We start from the raw sequence: 9,590 nt of genomic DNA on the forward strand, positions 1-9,590 counted from the left end.
TTAGACACTTGTATTTACCTTGGCTTCAAAGGGCGCAGGCCCCTCGCTGGGCTTAAAAAATGTAATAAATTTTTGATTTTTGATGTGGTGAAGCAATTCTTTTATCTCAAGCCCTGTGTGTGTGTGTGTGTGTGTGTGTGTGTGTGTGTGTGTGTGAAAGAGAGAGTATGTGTGTGTATGTGTATGTTTGAAAGTGTGTGAACATGTGTGTTGTGTGTGTGTGTGTGTGAGAGAGTGTGGTATTTCTGTGTATGTGTGTGTATTTGTGTGTATGTTTGAGAGGGTGTGTGTGTGTGTGTATGTGCATGTGTGTTTGTGTGTGTGTGTACACAAGTGTTTATGTATGTATGTATATGTTATGTGTATGAGTGTGTGAGTGTGTGTGTTCCCACTTTGCTCACTGTTTATAGTTCAGGCCTACAGTACTCTTGGCTTTTCCTGGATCAGAAGAGGCTGATGATGGGAACATCTTTATTCATCACTCACTAGGGTGATATGATGCCCTTAATGGTAACTAATGCAAATGATTCCATTTAACAGATGGAAAAACTGATGTTGAGGGAGTTATCTGTGTCCATCAGACTGGGTAGCAGCCATGCCTCTGCCTTTGGTGGCTCTGAGAATTACAGTGGTTCCTTTTCTGTTCAGGTCTCCCAGCCAGCAGAACCAGCTAATCTACAGGGATATTTATGGACGTTATTAACCTGTCCAACACCTGGCTGTCTGTGAGATGGGTTGAGAAGACGCATAGAAAGGCTCAGGGGGCAAGGCGCCCTGGTGTTTCTGTGCCTCTGTGAGGGAAGGTTCTGGTCTGTGGTAAGTCGATTCTCTGGGAATGCCATGAGGAAGGAGTCTTCTGCGTCTCATTTTGCACAGGTGGTACAAGGACTGCCCTTAGGCTTATGATAAGGTGAAAGTTCAAAGTTACCCACCCAGAAGATAAGGTGGGGGTTCAAGGTTACCCACCCAGGAGATAAGGTGGGGGTTCAAGGTTACCCACCCAGGAGGTTGGCAGTGCAGGGATTAGAGTTTACCCAGAAGAGAGAGAGAGAGAGAGAGAGAGAGAGAGAGAGAGAGAGAGACTCCCTACCCCACCCCAGATTACAGAGGCAGGAAACTCTGCATTCAGGAAATGCCTTAGAAATGCAGCCAGGGGTGGTGGTGCAAGAGATTTTAATCCCAGTGGCAGAGGCAGGTGGATCTCTGTGAGTTCAAGGCCAGCCTCATTTACAAAACGACTCTCAGGGCTGTTATACCTGAAACCCCGTCTCAAAACAAAATTGAAAAAGAGTCAAGCTTGCTCACTTCCCAGAGCACCTGCAGAGAAGCCGGCTGATTGGATAGCCACCATGGCTCCTGCGTGTCCACCTTGCAGTTCCAAGCCGAGGCGCCTCCTAGGCTCGAGATGGTTCTGGAGCTAGGCCTATCAGACTGGAGATCTGGCTTTGCCGGTGGTTAGCAAGTCACTCAGCCTCCAGGAGCCTCGGATGTCTCATCCCACAAATGGGGCTAATAACGCCAAGTGGGGAGGATTAAATGGGATGAGGTCATTTCTGTGCGGTGATTGGCACATCCTAACGAGAGCAGCGGGCACTGCCTAAGCACTACAGCCGAAGCAAGTGTGGACTCATGCAAGGATGCTGTTTGTCTCCCCCTACCCCCTCTTCCCCGAAGCTGGAGTGTTACCATTGTCACACAGCTCTCCAGGGTGGGGCTGGGAGGCAAACGCAGGCAGTTGGGTGCTAGAATTAGTTCCCTCCCACTATGCATGTCCAATGGGCTCTGGATGCGTACAGACAGACAGAATGGAGGGTGAGTTTCCACTGCACAGACAGGGCAGGAACAACCATAGTGTGTATTCTGGAAACTTCTGGGAGCTTTTTGTTTCCAGCCCTGGGAAGCACAGTTACACGGATTTTCAGTCATGTTCTAGATCCTAGACATCCAGAATGTTGCATTGGTCTGTGTTCAGCCATTTTGGGCTACAGCATCGGTTTGTCCTTAGGGAATGGGAAACCCGGGTTCTATCTGCAGCCCCACAGCTGCTTGCCCTGATGGGAGACGCCGAAGACCTGGCCACCATCTGCTGCAGTGAGTTGAGGGTTTCAGGGTTTTGCAAATGTCTGGACCTGAAGTGTCTCATGCTGTTTTGACTGTGATTGTGAACGGACATCCAGAACCTTGCATTCAGCCTGAGCTGGGATGGGGTCTGGCTCAGCTCACGGGAGCATGACTACGTGATGTTCCACGACTGACTATGTGACGCTCCATGGCTGTGTGATGCTCTGATGGAAACCATGTTGGCTTTTTTGTTGACAGCTGAGGAGAGGACTTTGGTACTTCTCTCACTGTGTTCGGCAAACAGAACACCCGCAATCTTTGTCAATCATCACGTCCTTGAACTTTCTTTCCCATCCTTTTACCCTTCAAGAAGGACAGGGGTGGCTGTGAGGACTGGGAATGCCATGGCTCTGAGAGCTGCAGTTTTTAATGCAACTTTTGGCCTGCTGGACAGAAGCCGAGAAGCCAGTGGCCAGGGGTAGTGTACACCCCTTATGCTTGGGGGCACTTCCTCCTGAACCCAGCAGTTTGGACTTTCTGACCATCTCACACTATTTGAAAAAATTCATGGGGTTTGATAATTATGAGAAGCTATTTGCCAGCCCCCTTCCCCTTCGTATTTTAAATCCTTGTGGATTTGAAGGCGAATTCGCTCCATATGTGTCTAGCTCATTTGCTCAAAGCTCATCAAAACCTTGTTTCCGAAAAGCTATTTGATGTTCAAGGAGCCTTTGCAGTTGGGTGGGTTTTAAATCTTTTAAAGTCTTTGTTTCCAGGCTTTGAAAATGAGATGTCACATTTTTCCAAGTGCAAATGTACCTCCGCATGAGTACAAGTTCATGTTTGGTTCATGATTAGCCAACTAGAGAACTGTGAACTCTGAATGGGCCACGTGGCCAGCGAGGCCTGGAGTCCTTTGAAGACCTGTCAGAGTAGCCTCTCCCAAATCTAGAACCAGGCCCCCAGCCTTAAGAGAAGAGCCTTTCCACTGGCTTGGGGTGACAGGAAACAGGAGAGCTATGCACACAATGCAAAACCAGTTCTTCCTGGAGGAGGGCCACTGTGGGACATTTTGAGGAGCACTTGATCTACATTTGGATAATGATGCTAGGGAGACTTCTAATGTTTTTTTATAGGATCTGGGTTATTGTAAACTTTTATGATTATAGATTAGGTAGGGGGTGAAGGGATGGCTCAGGGGTTAAGAGTGCTGCTCTTTAGAGAACTCAAGTCAGACAACATGCAACTGCCTATAACTCAGCTCCTGAGGAGCAGAAGTCCATTTCTGGACTCCAACACACAAGTATGTGTACCTACTTATGCACAGACACAGACACACATACATGAATACACACACACACACACACACACATACATCAGCTTTCTTGGATCAGAGTCTAAACAATGGTTGTATGCTGCTTTTGTTGTTTTAAAGGATTCTCTCTTCTCTTTTCCATCTCTCATTCACCGACTTTTCTTCTCTCTTTCTCTTCCTCTTCTTCACATTATACTATTTTTTTTTATTTTGTAAGATATTTCAATCAAACTCACATTTACATTTGGCATACAAAAATCGATTTAAAATACTCATTTAATTTTGAAATTATGTGTAGGTTCATGTGTGACCAGGTGCCGAGGAAACCAGCAAAGGGCAGAAGGCTGTGAGCTACCTAAGAACAGAACTTGGATTCATTACAATAGCATTAATCCTTCTAAGCTCCGATCCATCTCTTCAGCCTGCTAAAAACATAAAAATAAAAACAAAACAAAAACTACAGGATTATTTTCTTTTCAAGATAGGGTCTACTTCTGTAGCCCTGGCTGTCCTAGAACTGGATGTGTAGACCTCACAGAGGCTAGCCTCAAACTCACAGAGATCCTTCTGCCTCCACCTCCCGAGTGCTGGGACTAAAGATATGTGCCACCACCACCTGGTCTGTGGTCTGTGCTGTCACCTTGGGCCATGTTGATTTATGTGGGTGCCAGAGGCCATGTTAACATCTGTGATCTGTGACACTGCCAAAGGCTATTTGTGGTCCATGCTGCCTCCTGGGACCAGGTGGATGCTTATGATCCTAGCTGCCACCAGAAATCATGTTGAAGTTCAGGATCCAAGCTGCTCTGGGCAGGCAGCTTCTTTGACAGTGGTATCGAGACCCGAGAATGAGAGACACTGAAGGTTTCGGTGACCTTCCCTCTTCCCACAAAACACAATCCAGACAGGAAGCCATTGAAGAGAGTCATTAAAAACTGTGCTAAGGATGTTGAAGGGTAGCTTTTCCAAGTTGATGTTGGCTGGCAGGGCTGGGGAATGGGATGGGACGGGGCTGTCTGCTGGGAGTCTGACCATGCTCCAGTGAGTATATGGGCAATGTAAATTGGACTTGGTGTGTTGGCTTGTTGTTTGTTTGTTTGGGGGAGGACAAGGGTGGGAGGGTGGGCCTGGGAGCAGTGTTATCGAAGTGCATGGCACTAAACTTCTAAACCATTAAAGGGAAATTGCGATGGGAATTAACAAATTAACAACAATGACAATAATGACAACGGTGTTGTCAAGGTACCTACAGAGTCCAGGAAAGCAGATGCTAAGCACAAAGTGAAGTAAAGTCAGACCAGCGTGCCTGGGAACAGACTGTGCCTTCGTCATCTTACGAGGAACACACTGCCCGCGGTAACAGTGGATGGCCTGCACCTTGGTTGTCCTTTTGGCTAGACAAATGCCTAGGCTAGTGAAATCTGCTTCTGGGCATGCCCATAAGGGTATCTCTAGAAATGATTGGGGTGTGGGAAAGCCACCAAAGGGGAAATCCCACTCCCAAATGTGTGTGGTACTGGCTCAAGCAGTAGGCAGAAACCCAACAGTCTCTGTCTGTCTGTCTGTCTGTCTGTCTCTTCCTGACCCCCCCCCCCCATGTCCCCTGTTTGTATGAGGTAAACACTTTTACTCTTCCACACTTCTGATGCTGCAAGATTCATTCTCACTCAGACCCAAAGGGATGGAGCCATTCATGGACTCAACGCCCCTCAAACCACGAGCCCACACCAACCTCCTTTTAAATCAGTAGTTTTCAATCTGTGGGTCGAAATCCCTTTGGCAAACCTCTATCTCCCAAAATATCTACACTACAATTCATAATAGTAGCAAAATTACAGTTATAAAGTAGCAATAAAATAATTTTATTGTTGGGAATATCACCATATTGTGAGAAGCTGTATTAAAGGGTCTCAATGTTGGGTAGGTTGAGAATTGCTTCTCTATTTATTCTTATTTATTAATAATTTTATTTGTTTACATTTCAAATGTTATCCCCCTTCCTGGTCTCCTCTCCATGTACCTCTCCACCCCTTCCCCTCCCCTTTGCCTCTAAGAGGGTGCTCCCCACCTACCAACTCTCGCCTTATCCTTCTAGCATCTCCCTTCTCTGGGGCATCAAACTTCCACAGGACCAAGCACCACCGTCCTTTAAATGACCTGTCCGCTATTTGTCACAATAAAAACTAACCTAGACCTCCCAGCACCTGGGAGGCAGAGGCAGGCAGATCTCCATTCTAGCATAGCCTGGGCTATGCAGAGAGACCCTACACTAAAACAAAACAACAGACAAAACAAAACAAAACAAAACAAACAAACAAAAAAAAAAAAACAAGGCTCTAATCTAGACTTCAAGGCCCCTCTCTAAGTTTCTCTCCCACCTTCCCTGTGGTGCCCACTCCCAGCCTCCATCATCTCCTGGGAGAATTAGCTCAACTTGACGTTCCAACACATTTATAGGATTCTTACATTGTGCAGCCAAGCTTGCTGCCCTCCCTCACTTCCGAGTGGATTTTAGAGGATGCTCTTGCCCGATACATCAGGGCACTTCTGTAAGTGTCAGCTTTCCGGTTCGTGAGCCGCTCTGTCCCTGTGTGGACCAACTGCGTTCTGCCACTGAGATGCACACACGGTGACGCGGCCATAGGTAAGCCAACAGCTGTAGCTGTTCTCCAGACTTTATCACCAGGAAATAGCCAAGATTTTTATATGACCCAAAATAACCCTAAGGTATTGCCAGACTCCTGTTCCACAACCGCTCAAAAATTAGAGAAGGCAAAGAAAGCATTTGCCTGCAGAAACAGGGCACTGAGTCTCATCTTCAGGACTCAGCTGGGCGGGCAGGGGGGTGCTGGGAAGGAAAGCCAGGCTGTCCTGGGGTCCACTGGAAGCCAGATGACTTGCTGAGTCCTAGGTCCAGTGAGAGACGATGGGGGCTAAGGGGAAACACCTGAGGCTGACCTCTGACCTTCATACGAAGGCCAGGTCAGTTTTTGCTCGGGGGTGAGTGTGTGTGGGCTCCATTTAATTGATATTTTCTCTAAGGCTAGTATTTTATTTCTGACAGAATTCTTTCTGGTTAAGAGCGTCTCCACGGAACCCAGCATCCTGTGCAGGCTAAGCAGGAAATCCACCAGCAAACTCTATCCTGCCTTGTTTTGAGGGGTGCATGTGAGTGTGTGAATGCCTCACAGCGCGTGGGAGGTCACAGGACAACCTGTAGAGGTCCGATCTCTCTATCACGTGGGTCCTGGACTGGACTCAGCTTGTCTTACTTGATGGCAAACATCTCTACCCGGTGAGCCCTCCTATCGGCCCCCAGAACCTTTCTGCACTTAATGAAGGGAACCCAAAGTCCTGGAACATCACTGAGTCAAGCATGCATTGTGCATCTGAGTTTTAGGTGGTGCTCGGATGCCAGGGACATGTACCTTTGCTTCACGCTGAGGTGGGGAAAACCCTTTCTCACCCACTCCCAGGCTGCCCGATTACATCAGGGAGAGTCAGCTTTGTGGCTAACTGCCTCCAACACCTGCCAATCTCACCATTTAACAGACAGTTCAAGCCCCGGGCGAGGCACCCCCGGAGGGGAACAATGTCTTCCTAGACATTAATCACGAATGGCTGCTGTGCTATATCACCTCAGTGCTTTCCTCTTCAAACCGAGTCAACCTGAGAGAAATATTTACCGGGACAGCAGCCTGCTGCTGCCTCCAGGCCTGAGGTCTGAGGAGGCGGGGGGGGGGGGGAGGTGGGGGTAGGGGGGCTATCAATCATCATCATGTCTTGGGATCTGACAAGTGCCTGGTCTTCGGCAACCACCCCACTTCTGCCACATCATCTGCGAGAGAGCTGAGCACCCTGACTGGGCCCCACTGCCTTCCAGGGCTGCGGTTGGGAGCAGCGTTGATGAACGAGGAAAGTGCCTTGTAAACTTTAATTACCAAGCAGCCCTAATGGTCTCTGCCCTGGCTAGCTGCCGGTTGCTTCAGCCGCCTCCTCCTCCCTTTCCTCCTCTTCCCCTTCCCTTTCTTCTCCTCGTTCCTTCTTCTCTTCTCCACCTACTTCCTCCTCCCATTTCTCCTCCCTTCCTCTTTCTTCTCTTCTTCCTCCCCTTCCTTCTTATCTTCCTCCTCCCTTTCTTCTTTCCTCTCTTCCTCCTCTCTTCCTTCTTCTCTTCCTCCTCTCCTTCCTCCTTCCTTCCTTCTTCTCTTCCTCCTCCCTTCCTTCTTCTCTTCCTCTTTCTCTTTCTCCTCCCTTCCCTCTTCTCTTGCCTTTCTTCTTCTCCCTTCTCCTTCCCATCTTCCTCCCTTCCTTCTTTTCCTTTTTCTCTGTCTCTCCTTCCTCCTGCCTTCCTTCTCCTCCCCTTCTTCCTCTTTCCCTTCTCTCTTCTTCCCCCTCTTCTTTCTCCTCCTCTTCTTCCTTACTTCCCTCTTCTTTCTCCTCTCTTCCTCCTCACTTCCCTTTTCTCCCTCCCTCCTTCTCCCCTTCCTCCTCTCTTCTTTCTCCTCCTCTTCCTCCTCACTTCCCTCTTCTTTCTCCTCTCTTCCTCCTCACTTCCCTTTTCTCCCTCCCTCCTTCTCCCCTTCCTCCTCTCTTCTTTCTCCTCTCTTCCTCCTCACTTCCCTCTTCTTTCTCCTCTCTTCCTCCTCACTTCCCTTTTCTCCCTCCTTCCTTCTCCCCTTCCTCCTCTCTTCCTTCTCCTCCTCTTTTCCACCTCTTTTCCTATTCTTCCTCTCCTCCTCTCTCCCCATACACTCCAAAGTCTGTCTCCTTAACACCCGATCCCCTGCTGCACCAGGCTCTTCCCAGCACCGTGCTGGAACTGTAGCAGAATGACAAGCTGGCCACTGGGGAGAGCCTAGACAGCAAACAGACTTTTCTTGAAGGCACTGTGTCGGATCAGCCTCTACCCTTGGCCATAGTGACTGACCCATATTCAGACACGTGACTCTCATTGGACCAGTCAGAGCTGGCTCAGGGCTTTTGCTATGGAGTCTGGAGGCATACCTCTTTCTCTGGGGTGACGATGGCCTCTGGGGTGGGTGGAGAGGCTGAGAGCCTTTTTCCACCCTCCTGACTCGGTGGACTGCTCCGTCAGGTCTCGAGAGGCTTTTGGTTTTGCTTGGAAGGAAAAACTGAGGTGGGGGAGGGGAGAGAGAGAGAGAGAGAGAGAGAGAGAGAGAGAGAGAGAGAGAGAGAGGGAAGAGTGAGCTAAGTACAGGAGTCCATCCAGGAGCGTGTCCAGGGCCGCATCCACATCTGACTCCCAGAGGCACACTGTGTTCCTGAGATTTGCTTGAGGAAGCAGAGATTCTGAAGCTAATCCGGGTTTCTGTCACCATCACTTCCAGAGCACACACTAGACTGTGTGTGACATCCTGGACACAGACATCTGCAGTAGACATCGGATGGGTCTGTAGCTCTACAGGATTCTCCTCGCAGCTCATCACCTAGTGGCTTGGTATGGAGCCTCTTCCAGAGCCTTCTGTCCCATCACCTCCTAGGAGCTTTCACGCCAGTCACCATGGCTCTGTGTGTGTGTGTATATCTGTGTCTGTGTATGTGTGTGTCTCTATGTGTGTGTCTGTGTTTATGTGTATGTCTGTGTGTATCTTTGTGTCTCTGAGTGTTTGTGTGTCTGTGTGTGTACTTGTGTATGTGTGTATGTGTTTCTGTGTGTATATCTGTGTATGTATCTTTGTGTCTCTCTCTGTGTGTTTGTGTGTCTGTGTGTGTATTTGTGTATGTGTTTCTGTGTGTATATCTGTGTATATATCTTTGTGTCTCTGTGTGTTTGTGTGTCTGTGCGTGTTTGTGTGTCTGTGTGCATGCACCTACAGATCAAGGCCAGGTGTTGTTGTTCCTGAGGAGTCATCAACTTTTTTTTTTTTTTTTTTTTTTTTTTTTTTTAACGAGACAGATTCTCACCGGCCAGGAGGCCACAGACTAGGCTAGGCTGGCTTGCCAGTGAGCCTGGAGCTCTGGCTAGCTGGTGCTGGGATTTTAGACCTGTTCCACGTTACCTGGCTTTCTGTGCAGCTTTGGGGAATTGAACTCTGGTTCCCACAATTGGGCATCAAGCACTTCACTGAGACGTCTCCCCAGGCCCTGCTTCTTACTTCAGGATCATGTTTGCTCTATAAAAAGCAAGTAAGAAGTTACAAAGTCTTACATCCCCACACACCCTCCCAGTCCGCCAGCTGGATAGAATGTT

Source organism: Micromys minutus, assembly GCF_963924665.1.
Source record: "Micromys minutus genome assembly, chromosome: 24".
NCBI lineage: Eukaryota > Metazoa > Chordata > Mammalia > Rodentia > Muridae > Micromys > Micromys minutus.